Source organism: Gorilla gorilla, chromosome 4, assembly GCF_029281585.2.
Source record: "Gorilla gorilla gorilla isolate KB3781 chromosome 4, NHGRI_mGorGor1-v2.1_pri, whole genome shotgun sequence".
NCBI classification, from domain to species: domain Eukaryota; kingdom Metazoa; phylum Chordata; class Mammalia; order Primates; family Hominidae; genus Gorilla; species Gorilla gorilla.
The window spans coordinates 66495634-66512332 of record NC_073228.2 but is presented as its reverse complement, the minus strand read 5'-3'; the positions used below and the strand labels follow the sequence as shown (position 1 = coordinate 66512332).

At 37.1% G+C, this 16699-nt stretch overlaps 1 pseudogene; it reads left to right on the top strand.

Annotated features, from left to right (window-relative positions):
- Positions 1–442: 442 nt before the first annotated feature.
- LOC129533542 (formin-2-like) lies at positions 443–1068 on the top strand (annotated as a pseudogene).
- The last annotated feature ends 15631 nt before the right edge of the window (positions 1069–16699 follow it).

The window sequence follows — 16699 nt, the reverse complement described above, 5'->3', positions numbered from 1 at the left end:
GCCAAGGCAGGGCCAGAGCTGGACTTGGAGGTGTCCTGGTCTGATTGGCCCTGCCCCAACATTGGCCCAGCCCTGCTCTGGCACGTCCTGTCATGCCCTGTCCCTGGCCTGAGCATTGGCCCTAGCCCTGTCCTGCTTCTGGCCCTGCCCCAGAGTTGACCAGGCACTGCCATGGCCCAGTCCTGCATTGCCCTGCCCTCCTCTGCCCTGGTGCTACCATGGCCCTGCTTGGGCCCTAGCTCTGCCTCGACTCTGGACCTGCCCTGACTCTGCTCAGCCCTGGATCTACCCTGACTCTGCCTTGGTGTTGCCCTCCCATCTCTATGGCCTGGCTCTGGCCATGCATTGCACAGGCCATGCTCTGCCCTGTGTGCCCCAGCCTGGGCCCAGCCCTCATCCTACCATATTCCTGACCCCAGCCATACCCTTGTTCTGGCCATGACCCCTGGTGTGGCCCTCTCCTGGCCCTTCCTTGGTCCTGCCCTGCTGTTCCATGCCCTGGCCTTGCCCTCACCCTGCATTGGCCCTGCACTGGTCCTGCCCTGCCCTGGCACTGCCTTGGCCCCAGCCCTGCCTTCTCCCTGGCCTTGCCTTTGCCCTGCCCTGGCCTGACCCCAGGTCTATGAGTCCATGAAATGGCCCTGGACCTGCCTTGCCATCCTCTGTCCTGGCCCTGTATTGTCCCCACCATGCTCTGGTCCAGCGCTTGCCCTAGCCCTGTTGCTAGTCCTGCCACTGCTATGGTCCTGCTCTGTTTTTGGCCATGCCCTGTGCTACTGTAGCCCTGCCCTGCCTTGGCCTTGGCCCTACCCTGGCCTTTCCTACCCTGGCCTTGCCCTTCCCTGATCTTGCCCTGCCCTGGCCTTGCCCTGCCCTGGCCTTGCCCTGCCCTGGCCTTGCCCTTCCCTGGCCTTGGCTTTGCCTTATCCTGGTCCTGGTTCTGCCCTGACCCTGGTCTTGCTGTGGATCCTCTCTGGTTCTGTTTTCTCCCTGGCCCTGCCCTTGCTCTGGCCCTGTCCCTGGCCCAGCCTTGACCCTGACCCTGGCCGTGACAATCCCCAGGTCTGACACTGGCCATGCTTGGCCCTGGCCCCTCCTTTTGGCCCTGCCCTGGCCCTGCCTTAGCCCTGTACTATCTTAGTCCTGCCCTGGCTCTGAACTCGCCCTGGCCCTACCCTCACCCTACACTGGCCCCGCCCTACCCTGGCCTTGCCCTGCCCTGGCCCTGCCTTTGGCCTGCTCTGGCTCTGGTTCTGCCCTGGCCTTGCCCTTGCCCTGGACCCTCCCTGGCCATGTTTTGTCCATGGTCCTTCTCTGGCCTTGCCCTTGCCCTGTCCCCTTTCTGGTCCTGCCATGTTTCTGGCCCTGCCCTGTCCATGTCCTGGACCTGACTCTGGCCCTGGACCTCCCTGTCCCTGCCCTGCCATACCCTGGCCCATTCCTTGCTCTACACTGACCCTGCCCTGTCCATGTCCTGGACCTGACTCTGGCCCTGGACCTCCCTGTCCCTGCCCTGCCATACCCTGGCCCACTCCTTGCTCTACACTGACCCTGCCCTGCCTTGGACCTGTGCCACCATAGCCCTGCCCTGGCCTTCTGCCGAACCTGATCCTGCCATGGCCCTGGCCCTGCCATGTCCCTGCCCTGGCCCTGGTTCTTCCCTGCTTCTGTCCCTGGCCTTGGTCCTCTCATGTCCCTGGCTGTGACCCTGCCCCTGGTTTTTCTCTGGCCATGACCCTCCCCAGTTCTGTCCTAGCCCTGGCCCTGTCTCAGTTCTGTCCTAGCCCTGGCCTTTCACAGTACTTTATGCTTAGTAAGGGCTCCATGGTGTCTGTGAGTTGAATGTTGTGTTCATAGTAGCTGCCAAAATAGAAAGACAAACACAAAATATTTTGATAAGAAGTTAAAGCTTTGTATATAATATGCCTTGAATTGTAAGTGCCTGTTATTAGTTGTATTACTTATGGGGCATGGTTTTGTACACATAACTCCAAACGATTGATACTGTTAAAAGGATATATGAATATATAAAAGAATGTATAAACGTAAGAATGTATCAGTATCTAATGACCTTTCCAAATTAATTTTTAATTTTAGCTCTATTAGATTTTTCTCAGTGTAACAAATGTTTATTCCTATGTAATTAAGGGCGTATTTCCTGTACAGAATATTCATATTACCTAATTGAAAATTATATGATACAAAAATATAATACTATTTTTAGGCCAGGCATGGTGGCTCATACCTGTAATCCCAACATTTTGAGAGACCAAGTTTGGAGAATCATTTGAGTCCAGGAGTTGACCAGCCTGGGCAACATAGTGAGACCTTGTCTTTATTAAATAAATAAATAAATAAATAAATAAATAAATAAATAAATAAATAGGTTGGCACTGTGGCTCATATCTGTCATCCCAGCATTTTGGGTTGCCAATGCAGGAGGATTGCTTGAGCCCAGGAGTTTGAGACCAGCCTGGGCAGAATAGCAAGACTGCATCTCTGCAAATAATAAAATATTAACCAGGTGTGGGGGTGCGCACCTGGGGTCCCAGCTACCTGGGAGGCTAAGGTGGGAGGTTTGCTCGAGGCTGCAGTGAACTGTGAATGCACCACTGCATTCCAGCCTAGGCCACAGAACAGGACCTTGTCTATAAATAAAGAAATAAGTGAAAATATAAATAAAAATAAGTAAACATAAATATAAGTAAATATAAATATAAATACATATAAATATAATAATGCATACATGAAAAGAAACAATTTTTAAATTTAACATCACTGAGGGCATCCTATCCATTTCATTTCATGATTCCATTACATCATTTCACTTAGATGAAATGATAAGATGACTTGAGATGAGATGAAATGATGAGCTGAAATGACGAAATGATGAGATGAGATGAGATGATGAGATGAAATTTTGAGATGAAATGGTGAGTAGAAATGATGAGATGAAATGATGAGACGAAATGACAAAATTGAAAAGAAATTGAAAGGAGACGAGATGAGATAAAATGAGATGAAATGATGAGATGATGGATGAAATGATGAGATGAAACGAGATGAAATGATGAGATGAAATGAAATGAAATAATGAAATGATATGAAATAATGAAATTGAAATGAGATGAGATGAGATGAAATAATGAGACAAAATGATGAGATGAAATGAGATGAACGATGAGATGAAATGACGAGATGAAATGAGATGAAAAATGAGATGAAAAATGAGATGAAATGAAATAATGAAATGAGATGAAATGAAATAAGGAAAGGAAATTATTAAATTTAATGATGAAATTGCAAGGAAATTGAAATGAGATGAGTTGAAATGGTGAGATGTAATGATGAAATGAAATGATGAGATGAGATGAAATGAGATGAAATAATGAGATGAAATTAAATGATGAGATGAGATGAAATGATGGATGAAATAATGAGATGAAATGAGATAATGAGATGAGATGAAATCATGAGATGAAATGAAATGAAATGATGGATGAAATGATGAGATGAAATGAGATGAAATGTAATGAGATGAAACGAAATGACATAATGAAATGAAATAATGAAATGAGATGAAACAATGAAATGATGAAATAATGAAATGAAAATGAAATGGAAAAGATGAGATGAGAAGAAATGATGAGATGAAATGATGAAATGATGAGATGAGATAAAATGAGATGAAATGATGAGATGAAATGATGAGATGAAATATGATGAGATGAAATGACATAATGAATGAAATGATGAAATGGAATAATGAAACGGAAATGAGATGAGATGCAATGAGTTGAAATGAGATGAAATGATGAAATGATGAGATGAAATGATGAGATGAGATGTGATGAAATGATGACATGAAATGACATAAAATGAGATGAAATGAGATGTAATGATGGAATGAGATGAGATGAAATGAGATGAAATGATGAGATGAGATAAAATGATGATATGAAATAATGAGATGAATGATGAGATGAAATGATGAGATGAATGATGAAATGATGAGATGAGATGATGAAATGAAATGGTGAGATGAACTGATGAAATGAAATGAAATAATGAAATGAAACTGAAATAAAATTGAAATGAGATGAGATGAAATGATAAGATGAGATGATGAAATAAAATGATGAAATGAGATGTGATGAGATGAAATGATGAGATGACATGACATGAAATAATGAAATGAAATAATGAAATGAAATTGAAATGAGATGAGAAGATACGAGATGAGATGAAATGATGAAATGATAAGATAAGATGAAAAGAGTTGATGAGATGATGAGATGAAATGAGATGAAAAGAGAAGAAATGATGAGATGAAATGAGGTGAAATGAAATTAGATGAAATGTAATGAGATGAAATGAAATGACATAATGAAATGAAAAAATGAAATGAAATAATGAAATGAGGTGAAATTAAATGAGATGATGAAATTAAATGATGAAATGAAATAATGAAATGGAAATGAAATGGAAATGATGAGATGAAATGACGAGATGAATGATGAGATGAAATGATGAGATGCAATGATGAGATGAAATGATGAGATGAGATGTAATGATGAGAGGAAATGATGAGATGTAATGAAATGAGATGAAATGAAATAATGAAAGGAAATTGAACTGAGATATGAGATGAAATGAGATGAAATGAGATGAAATAAATGATGAGATGAAATGATGAAATGCTGAGGTGAGATGAGATGAAATGAGGAGATGAAACGATGAGATGAAATGAAAGAATGAGATGAAATGATGAGATGAAATGATGAGATGAGGTGAGATGAGATGAAATGAGGTGAAACGAGATGAAATGATGAAATGAGATGAGATGAGAAGAAATGATTTGATGAAATGAGATGAGATAAAATGATGAGATGAAATGAAATGAAGTGAAATGAAATGAAATAATGAAATGAAATTGAAATGAGATGAAATGAGAAGAAATGAGATGATGAAATGATGAAATGATGAGATGATGAGATGAAAAATGAGATGAAAAATGAGATGAAATGATGGGATGAAATGAAATAATGAAATGATGAATTGATGATATTGAAATGAAATTGAAAGATGAGATGAGATGAAATGATGAGATGAAATGAAATGTTGAAATGAAATGATGTGACATGAAATGATGAGCTGAAATGATGAGATGAAATGAAATGAAATGAGATTAAATGATGAGATAAAAATGATGTGATAAGATGAGACGAACTGAGATGAGATGAGATGAGATGAAATAATGAAATTAGGTGAAATAATGAAATGAGATGAAATAATGAAATAAAATTAAAATGAGATGAGAAGAAATGAGATGAAATGTTGAAAAGAAAGGAGGAAATGATGAGATGAGATGAGATGATGAGATGAAAAATGATATGAAAAATGATATTAAAACCATGACATGAAATGAAATATGATATGAAATGACATAATGAAATAAATGAAATTAGATGAAATGAAATAGTGAAATGAAATAATGAAAATGAAATGGAAATGAGATGAGATGAGATTTGATGAAATGATGAGATGAAATGATGAGATGATATGAAATGATGAGATGAGATGGGATAAGATGAAAAGATGAGATAAAATGATGAGATGAAATGAAATGATGAGGTGAAGTGATGCACAGTCACGTGTGTGTCTTTTTCCCAACCAACAAAAATTATAATTCATTAATTTTAACTTTAATATTTAAGAATATTCTTAAGAGTTGAAGGAAAAATAATATCTGTACATTATGGGTTACAATTAAGTATAAATAAAACATAAATATATTAAAACTTACAAAGAATATGTTTTGGAATCGAATATACCATGCTTCTGTGATGACAGTTATTTCATGCTGGTTGTCACAATTTTACATGAAAAACTAATGAAAAAATGTTTTTAACTGTTTCTGAAAATAAGTTTCCAAAACAGTTTTACATTCAAAATATGAAAAAGATGTCTTTGTGTTCCTTAATCTGATGAGATTTTCACACTCTGCACATGATAATTGTTAGATTTTTATTGTGTTGATAAATTGTATATCAAATAAAAAATGTTATTACCTCTTAAATTAGGATTTTTAGGTGATATAGGCAGAAAGGAAGGCAAGTTTTTATAACTTTGTCTAAATGAACTTTCTAAATGTCTGAGTATTAAAAGATAGCATGTCTATAAATCACAATGTATATATTACTGTATGACCTAGGACCAATCAAAACCGTTACCTCTGATAACATTATATTGTGCCCAGTATAAAATAGATATAATAATACCTCAAACTTAAATCCAGGCATTGTCATTGAATATCTTATGAATATGCAGCAAAGGTGCTTTTAAAAATACAAGCTAGTGTTTGTACTAAATTTGTAAATCACATAGGATAGTGGGTCATTTTAAGAATATTATTTCAATCTATAAAGTGGATGTCTTTCCTTTTTTATGTTTTCTTTAATTTCTTTCATTAATATTTGTCATTTTTGTTGTCGAAATCTTTTACTTCCTTGGTTAAATTTATTTCTAAGTACATTTTTGTAGCTATTGTAAAAGGAATTGCTTTCTTAATTTCTTGTTTCAGCTAGTTTACTATCAATATATAGAAATGCTACTGATTTTTCTATGTTGATTTATATCCTGCAACTTTATTAATTTCATGTATCACCCTAAGAAGCTTTCGGTAGAGTCTTTTTTTTTTCCATGTATAAGATCACATTGTCTTTAAACAGGGACAATTTGACTGTCTCCTTTCCAATTCAGATGTCCTTTATTTCTTTCTCTCACCTAATTGTCCTGGCTAAGACTTTCACTATGTGAAATATGATTGGTGAGAATAGGCATCCTTTTCTTGTTCCAGTAAAATCTTTTTCTTGTTCACAGTAAAATCTTTCACCTTTTCCACACTCAGTATGATCTTAGCTGTAGATTTGTCCTTTATGTCCTTTGTGTTAAGGCATATATTTTCTATACTAAATTGTTGAGAAGTTTTTTGTCATGTAAGAATATTTAATTTTGCTAAACGCTTTTATTGTGTTTATTAATTTAATCATATGTAATTTAATCATTACATTACGTTTAATGTAATCCCAAAGTGCTGGGATTACAGGCATAAGCCACCGCACCCAGCATGATATTGCACTCTTGGATTTTGAACACTGAATATCTTTTTGAAAGATTACACCTCTTTACCTCTTCGTGCTTCAGAAATTATTTTCCTTCAAGTGTTCTAAGAGTCTAATGAAGAATGAAGTCATGTTTTATCACTTTTGTCCTTAAAGATTTCACACATGCTGAAACTGATTGAAGTATCATTTGCTACCAGATAGATTAATTATCTCTAGTTGTAGGAGTGGGTACATCTTTAATGGTATATTTTGGGTTATTGTCTTATTTTTGATGTAGTATTCTATCAATAATTTATTAAACCTGGCATCCTTGGGTGAGCATGGATTTTTCAACTTTGGTGTTATATTGTGTTTGTTTTTAAAAACTGCTTTTGAGGCCAGGTATGGTGGCTCTTGCCCATACCCAGCACTTTGGGAGGCCTAGGTGGGCGGATTACCTCAGGTCAGGAGTTCAAGACCAGCCTGGTCAACATGGCAAAACCATGTCTCTACTAAAAACACAAAATTAGCCAGGCATGGTGGTGCATGCTTGTAGTCCTAACCACTCGAGAGGCTGAGGCAAGAGAATCACCTGAACCTGGGAGGCAAAAGTTGCTAGGTTGCTGTGAGCCAAATTCGCACCATTGCACTCCAGCCTGGGTGAAAAGAGCAAAACTCTGTCTCAAAAAAAAAAAAAAAAAGACCAAAAACTGCTTTTGAATGGAGTTGTACATACAATTTTGATGAAAAAAATTATCAAGTGCATAAGTTCATAATAGAAAAACCAATAATACTCCAGGCACAAGTTAGTACTAAAAAAATTATGTTGAATATGCTCTAATACAACATGCTTTTTCCCTTCATGAACAATTTGTGTTTTACTGAGAAGAGTCATTGTTTATGGTAGACATTAGACTAGGGATGAATATGCACTTTTAACACTCTTAGTTGCTTTCTTAATTTTATATCTGCTGCTTTATGCTTCTGTTTATTTTCATTCTTTCCAATGTCCACATTCTAGTAAATTTGAATATTTTAATCCAAGTTTATATACTATTTAATATTGCCTGTATAGTTTAGTATTGTTAAGACTCAAAAAGGTTTACAGAAAGAAGAAAAAGATCAACATGTTGTTAATCATTTAAAGATCATTTTGAAATCTTTGACCTTCATATTTTAATGAATAAAATGTTAGTAGTTATTAGTATAAAATAATTTATGTCTTTTGGACTTCGCATCCAGTATTTCTTTTTTAATAAAGAAAATAATTATTCTCTTGCAATATACTATGTTTACCTGGGTTTTGAAAAGTGATGTTTCCTAATATGAGAAAGCCATTTACATTTTTAAATCTACAAAGGCAAATGGAATGGTACTAAATTATTTACATAATAATGTTTAGATGGTGGCCCTTATAACATTCTTTCTATACTTCCTACAGAGTTGGGGATAGGCAATCCTAGAATACTTCTGGGAGCTAATCCTTTAGCTTGATGAATGAAACAAGACTTTTAAATAAAATTAAACTTTCAAATTATCCAGGTAATGGGCCTGTCTTTTAATTCAATGGATATGGAGCATAATGAATTATCCCCTGTTCATTGGGTAATAAGTTCTCATTCTTAATTTATAATACTCAAAATGTCCTTTAATTTTTAATTTTTGATAGTCATATCATTATCCCTAGGTATTTTAGCTTCTATCTTAAATTCTAAAATAATTTGGAAACAGGAGAAAGTATTCTTTATTACTATATGTATTAAACATCATGGTTTTCAAATTTAACTGCAAATGAATCTTTTCATTGCTTCTTGGTGACGCCCTTCACCCTATCCATATTGTCACTACCAAGTGGTGATTACTTTTCAGGTTCGCATACTTATTCTTTAGAAAAATCTTCTCTGTGCCTTATAAAGAATATGATTGTTGGCATTCAAAAGCCAGCGAAATATACATTATTAGCCTGTTGCCTAACTCATTTCTTTAAGAAACTACACTAATTACCCACATACTTATGTTTTTATTTCCTCATTATTTCTGGAGAAAACAAATACTGCTAACATGATATTTGTAAGAGAGAAAAAAGTCTTTTCTTGAAAAGTGCTGTCATTGTAGTACTAACTTATAGTATCAACTTCTTTATCAACTCATTATACACTTTTTATTCTGAGAGAAATAAAACAGCTAAAAGTGAAATGACTTTTTTAACTCTCCATATTATAAGCACCCATCTTGGCAATTTAGGGTCTTTATAGTTAGGGTAAGTTGTGTCATAACGAGGTTACAAAATAAAAAGTATTTTGTCTCTTTGGGCCTTTCCTTATTCAGTAATACTGTCAGTTTGGCTTTTTTTGTAGGACAACTTATTGAACTCAGTATTCTGAAATAATGTGCTTACTATCTTTTGATAAGCATTTAAAATATTAGATTTATTGTTACTCTTCTGCCTTCATTGGGCTGGAAGAATAATTGTTTCACTCCACAAAAGCCAAGTTGCAGAGAAAAACACATAGACATTCAACTGCAAAGCAGAGAAACTTGACTATTTTCTGCAATTTTAAAGTGTATATTGAACAAAGCCATCTTTTTATTTTCTTTTTTGCTCACTGGCAAATATTAACAACATCAAGTGCGTTATTATAATGTTATCTAGTTAAAAATCTCAAAAAGTTTCATAATTACCATTTAAAAATATATAAATAAGTGACCTAATGTTAATTTTTATTGTCTGAGACCATGTCTGTTATTTCACTCTTTAAAATCAGTTAGTAATGCAGAACCTAGCACTTAGTAGATACTCAAAAATTATTTGCTGAATAAAAAAAGGTTAAACATGTAATATACATAAAATGTACTGGAAAAAATGCACCAAACAATTTTGTTATACCAGTTTAATGTAAATATTGTCTTTAAAAGATAATATAGTTTTCAGGTGTCTACAGTGATTTTGTAATATTTGTGCACATATAAAATAATATTTCCAAAAATGTAATCCAGTGGGGAAACATACTTTCTAACTTCTAGATTTATAATTTAGGGTTTAAATTATAAAATCATTAAATAAGACACAAGTGAAATATAGTCAAATATCCCCTTGGAAAAAAATTAAGTGGCCTCTAAAGTGAGGTGTTCATATATGTAATTTTACAATCCTCTTGTGATAGAATTAATTAAATATGCCACCAAATTGATCAATTCCTACAGTGTTAAAAGAGAAGCACTAACAATGCCAGTGACCATGTAACATGGATTTAAGCTACAAGTCATAGAAATGTGATGAGAAGCCTCAGCACTGTAAAACCGAGGGTGGAGGAAAGCTTTTCCTCTCTCAAATGAGCTTTGCGAGGTATACTTCTTGAAGGATAGGAAGTTGAAGTGTTCAGGACTTTTATATCTATTCTACTTTGGCTTAGTTTACATGATTCTTAGTTTATTCGCCTAGAAATGGCCAAGAAAACTTAAGGCTCAATAATTAGTTATAAATATGAAATATCCCCAATTTTTAAGATAAAAACAACTTATAAATGTATTTGTCTGTAAAAATTGTGTATATTTTTACAGGACATCTATTTCTTTCTTTTTTTATTTTTTATATATATTTTTTCTACTTTAAATTCTAGGGTACACATGAACAATGTGCAGGTTTGTTGCATATGTATACATGTGCCATGTTGGTGTGCTGCACCCATTAACTCATCATTTATATTAGGCATATCTCCTAATGCTATCTCTCCACCCTCCCCCCACCCCACAACAGGCCCTAGTGTGTGATGTTCCCCTTCCTGTGTCCAAGTGTTCTCATTGTTCAATTCCCACCTATGAGTGAGAACATGCGGTGTTTGGTTTTTTGTCCTTGCGATAGTTTGCTGAGAATGATGGTTTCCAGCTTCATCCATGTCCCTAGAAAGGACATGAACTCATCATTTTTTATGGACGCATAGTATTCCATGGTGTATATGTGCTACGTTTTCTTAATCCAGTCTATCATTTTTGAACATTTGGATTGGTTCCAAGTCTTTGCTACTGTGAATAGTGCCGCAATAAACATACGTGTGCATGTGTCTTTATAGCAGCATGATTTATAATCCTTTGGGTATATACCCAGTAGTGGGATGGCTGAGTCAAATGGTATTTCTAGTTCTAGATCCCTGAGGAATGGCCACACTGACTTCCACAATGGTTGAACTAGTTTACAGTCCCACCAACAGTGTGAAAGTGTTCCTATTTCTCCGCATCCTCTCCATCACCTGTTGTTTCCTGACTTTTTAATGATCACCATTCTAACTGGTGTGAGATGGTATCTCATTGTGGTTTTGATTTGCATTTCTCTGATGGGTCTATTTCTTTAAAACAAAGGGAGAGGAGTCTCTCATTTACATTAGTTTTTTTTCATAGCCTTTTGGACTTTGCAATTTCTATGTTTTGGAACCTATTTCTTACAGTTTTTCTATGCTAAACTCTGTCCTGGTCAGTTCCAGAGTGTATGAAGAACCAAATCATGTAATTGTATGTGACCTGGCTGTAGTGGAACAAATTTGACTCTTAAGTATGCAGGCTCTAATTTTCCTGTCTGGTTTTGGTAAGTATTCCTTACATAGGTTTTTTCTTTGAAAATCTGGGATTGAGAGGTTGATGAATGAAAATTAATCCTTTCACTTTGTTGTATATAGGTTTGCAATATTTAGGTCAGAGTGGAGTTTTAAGGTCATGAAGGGGGCTGATGACTTACAAATAATGGGCTCTGATTGGGCAACTACTCATCTGAGTTCCTTCCATTTGACGTAATTAAGCTTGTGAAATTTACACTAAGCCATGAGCTCATCTTTAAAAAGTTTTATTAAAAGATTTTCAGCTGTTCCAAATGGGACTTATTAGTGGAATGTGTTTTAAAGGATCATATCAGATGAATGAAAGGTATTTGATCCTTTCTTTCCTTAATAATAAAATGATGGTTTGGAAAAATAGGCTACAGTCTAACCACAGTGCTCTTATTAGGCTTTCTTGTTAAACATAGGTCTAAGCCTAAGTATGTCAGTACAACAAATACTTACTGTTTCATTTCTAGTAATAAAAAAAAAGTCTTTCTGGCATAAGGATGATTTTAATCTGGTTATTTTGAAACATTTTTGTAAAATAAATTTACGTCTATAAAGAACATTTTTATTTGTAAGGAGGGGTATGTCTCTGTGCACTGGAAGAGAGGGAGGACTAAATCACTGGGAAGTCTTATCATAAAGAAGCCATTGGCTTAAATCAGCAAAGCAAGCCATCCCTTGGTTTAAGGTGTTTTTCCTGGCCATCCTGTCTTGACTAGAACTTTACCTACACCTTCCTTTTTGGTTTAGGCAAATTATAGTATCTAAACCTGAAGTCTCAGCTCTGTGTCTTTGAGATATAAATGTTCTACCATGTGTTCTCTGGAACCTGATAACTACCTATCTCTTTAAAATGCAAGTCTATGGAGATGACTCATCAGAAAAAGAAGAAAAAAGAGGTATTTGGAAACTGTGCAAATTAAAGCAGCCCCTGATGCCAAAGTCTACACGTTCCTGAGTGAGTCAGTTCTGGCCAGTTCTAGCTGGGTCAAGAGAGCTCTGCTGGGCAGGCCTGAAGAGCAGCTGGATGGCAGACACCTGAGGAGCCAGGTGCCTGAAACTTCCTCCACCTGCTTGAGGAGCACCAAAGCCCAGGTGCTGGCTGGACAACCACTTCTGGCTGCCTAAGCCGGTGGCAGAGGAAGGAAAAAAGGTCAGAGGCAGAGTGATGAACCCTGCCTCCCAGGTGGGTGGAAGATGCCTGTTGCCAAACTAGGGTCCAGCTTGCCGGGTGAGGTGGGTGAACTGGTGATCCCCCGAGAGAGCGGACGTCAGAACTACATGGTCCCAGACTTCACCTCAGCCAGTGAAGGAGAGAGAGGGTTAATGTTAACCGCAGGAGGCCCACTCTAGCCTTAAATTCTGTAATTCAAACCCTTCCCTTGGAGACAAAACAAACATAACAAGGAATTCTGAGGTCAGGGGACAAGAATCACAAGTTCCCTAGTGGGAGACTGAGGAGGCAGTGTCCTTTCTGCCCTTGGTCTACTGGCTAAGAACCTTCCTCAGCCTGACCTTTCCACAAGGCACTTTCAGCTCTGTTTGCAATTTTCCTCCTTTAGTGCTGAGGGAATCCCAGTGTTCGATCCTGAAATCTATACGTTCCTAATGGGTGGTTAAAAAAAAATCTCAGCAAGAGAAGCAGAAAATGTTTCCTCTTCCTGAAAAACTGTAGAAAGGTAGGCAACATTCTGGGTGGGACATGGTCCTTGCAAAAGTCTCTATGTTTTTTGTTTTTTTTTTTTTTTTTTGAGATGAAGTTTTGCTCTTCTTGCCCCGGCTGGAGTGCAGTGGTGTGATATCTGCTCACTGCAAGCTCTGCCTCCTGGGTTCAAGAAATTCTCCTACCTCAGCCTCCCAAGTAGCTGGAATTACAGGCACCTGCCACCATACCTGGCTAATTTTTTGTATTTTTAATAGAGATGGAGTTTTGCCATGTTGGCCATGTTGGTCTCGAGCTCCTGACCTCAAGTGAGCCACCCGATTCTGCCTCCCAAAGTACTGGGATTACAGGCGTGAGTCACTGTGCCCGGCCAAGATTCTGTTTTGATAGAACACTTGTGTCTCTCTCACCTCGTATTTAGAAAGGTTAGAAAGTAAAGGATAATGTATATAGAAAGCTTTTTGAAGACTCTTAAGAAGTTCATAAATATGGGGCACCATGACTATGCATATGAAAATATTTCATATCAGTTGGCAGTTACCACCTCTTATAGTGGCATGGAACCTCTTGAGTTAAACCAAGGCTCAGTGAGATTTGGTGATTTAGGTAGTGTCATTTTATGAACAAGGGGGACCCTACTCAGGTCTTTTCTTTTATTATACTTCTCTTTGACATTCACTCCAGTTAAAGAACTCTTTCAAAAGACCTCATGCCTGGTCTCACGGAGATTCAAAGGTGTTTGAGTCCTTCCTTATTATGCCCTTGGAAGATGCTTTGAGGACCCCAGTGATGAATCCCAAGAACTCTGTCTCCATTATCCCTGGTATAGGGCACCTCATCACTCTGGTGTTATCCCTGAAGGGCCTTCATAATAATGTGCTTAAAGAGTCCCCTGTTATGTCCTTCAGGATGGAGCTTGACTTGCCCAAATTGCTATGTACATGTTAAAGAGAGGCTGGAACTGAAGTTGGTCATTTCTCACTGGATCAGTCAACAAGATTTGAGTACTTTCTGTGTGCTCTGCATCATTCTGAGTACTCTGGGGGACAGAATAAGGCATGGCTCCTGCCTTCAAGGAGTATGGAATTTAATAGAAGATGACAACATACATGATTGTAAATCTATCTACATGAGAGTGCCTAATTGTGAGATTCCTAATAAACGGCAAGATATGTTCTGAAAATCTGAAACATAAATGAGGTTGAAGAAATTGTGAAAAGTTTAGCAGAGGAGGAATAATTCGTCAGGTTCTTTAAACACAAGTAAAGGGGAAAGGAAGGACCATTTTTAAGTTTAGATATTCCAAGCGTTAGTGGTGAGGTTGATTATGGTATGTCTTCTCGTTGATGAGGGAGGAGACTGGTGAATAGTGGAAAATAAAGTTAAATAGCTAGGGTGGGGCCAAATTCTGGGTTTTAATAAAAGCCAGGCATAGAAATTTAGATTGGGGTGGTAGAAAAAGGAAGGCTTTAAAAATTTTTGAGCCAATGAATGACATCATACAAGTTCTATATAAAGAGCAGTGATTTCAGGATGCGAGAGAATGGCATCAGGAAGACCCACTTGAATGCTGCTAAGTAATGTTACTAACAGTGCCATTAGTAACATTAATGTTACTAGGGCCTGGACTGATATGCTGATGGAAGTGAGATGAGGAATAAGGTGGGATGAAAGAGATTTTGACAAGAGTTTTTTAACGAACCTGAAACGGGAAAGGGCGAGATTAACTAAGCCTGTTTGCCATGGACAGCAATGGGGTTGCTAGAAGATTAGCTGTGCGGAAAAATTATGCATTTACCTTTGGGCATAATAAAATGCAATTGACTCTCCATATTCATGGGTTCTGCATCCACTGATTCAAACAACTGTGGAACAAAATTGTCAGAAAAAAAATACAATGATAAAAAATGATACAAATAAAAAACAACATGGTATACCAACTATTTACATAGCATTTACATCATATTAATTGTTATTAAGTAATCTAGAGATGATTTAAAGTATATAGGGGGATGTGTGTAGGTTATATGCAAATACTACACTATTTTATATCAGTAACTTGAGCATCCATGGAGTTTGGTACACAAGGGGGATCCTGGAACCAATTCCCCATGCATATCAAAGGATGACTGTATGAGTTATCTGTAAAATGGTTTGGTTGAAATGTTTAGAAAACAGCTAGAAATACAAGACTGGCTGTTGGATGAAAAAAAATAGGACTAGGAAATTCAGGTATGCTAGTCTTTTTGAGTATTGCTTAAAGCCATGGGAAAAGAGCTCTCTGTGAGTTCCAAGACAGATGCAAGGACTGGCATTCATGCACAGCTTCTAACAGATAAATCTGAAGAGTTCTTAGTATGCATGTTGACTGAAATTACTTTAGAAGTAATTTTTCTCCTGGTGATAAAAGGCATGTAAGGCTATTTTAGGAAATTGAAAAATGCAAAAGGGTATAAAGAAAAAGAAAAGATAATCATTAATAGTACGTTAGTAAACAAGATTTGACTAAAGATATGACTTTCCTCCCGCTTGTTTTCTTATGCATATAAAGGGATAGGAAATATGTATGTATGTATGTGTGTGTATAGGATCATGCACTATATATAGCTTGCTTCTTTTTCCATTATGATAATTTTCCCATGTCATGAATTACGGCTTGCAAGTGCTTATTCTTAAAGGGCTGCATTATTTTTCATTATTTGGATTTATTATTTAATTGGAGCTCTATTGAACATTTAGATTGCTTCCAAAATTTTTTGCTCTTGTTAATATATTGTAATAAACTTCTGTGAAACGCATACTCTTCACCTGCTACTTACTTATGACTTCTGTAAGCAGAGACCTCTGTATCTCCAGGACCTAGAAGGTTACCTGGCCATAGTAGTTCCTTAATTAAAAAAAATTATTGATTGAATGAAAGAAGACTATTAAATGTTCAGTTCTTCTTTTTTTTATTTTGATTCCCTGTGTATCCAGGGGCCTCTTATTTGGCTGCATGTATGAGTTTGGCTGCAATGAAAGTATTGGCCGTATATGACCGTAAACAGGCATTCCTATTTCTGTCACAGTTATATTTGTCATTCTGTATTAATACATCTATATCCTGATTTCTATTGAAGCATGGTTAATTTTGTTTGCTTCTAAGCAATGTAGCTACCCTACTGATGCTGATAAAAATAAATTTCTGAACCTATAAGACTGAGGATTGGGCCTAGGTTGTGGTAAATTGGCAAGATAATGGATGCTACCCTGTCAAGAGCCCTCTGAAGAGAAAAGTCTGCCATCCTTCACCAGGTAGAAACTCCTGGCAGTGCCACATTTTCCAGTTTGACGCC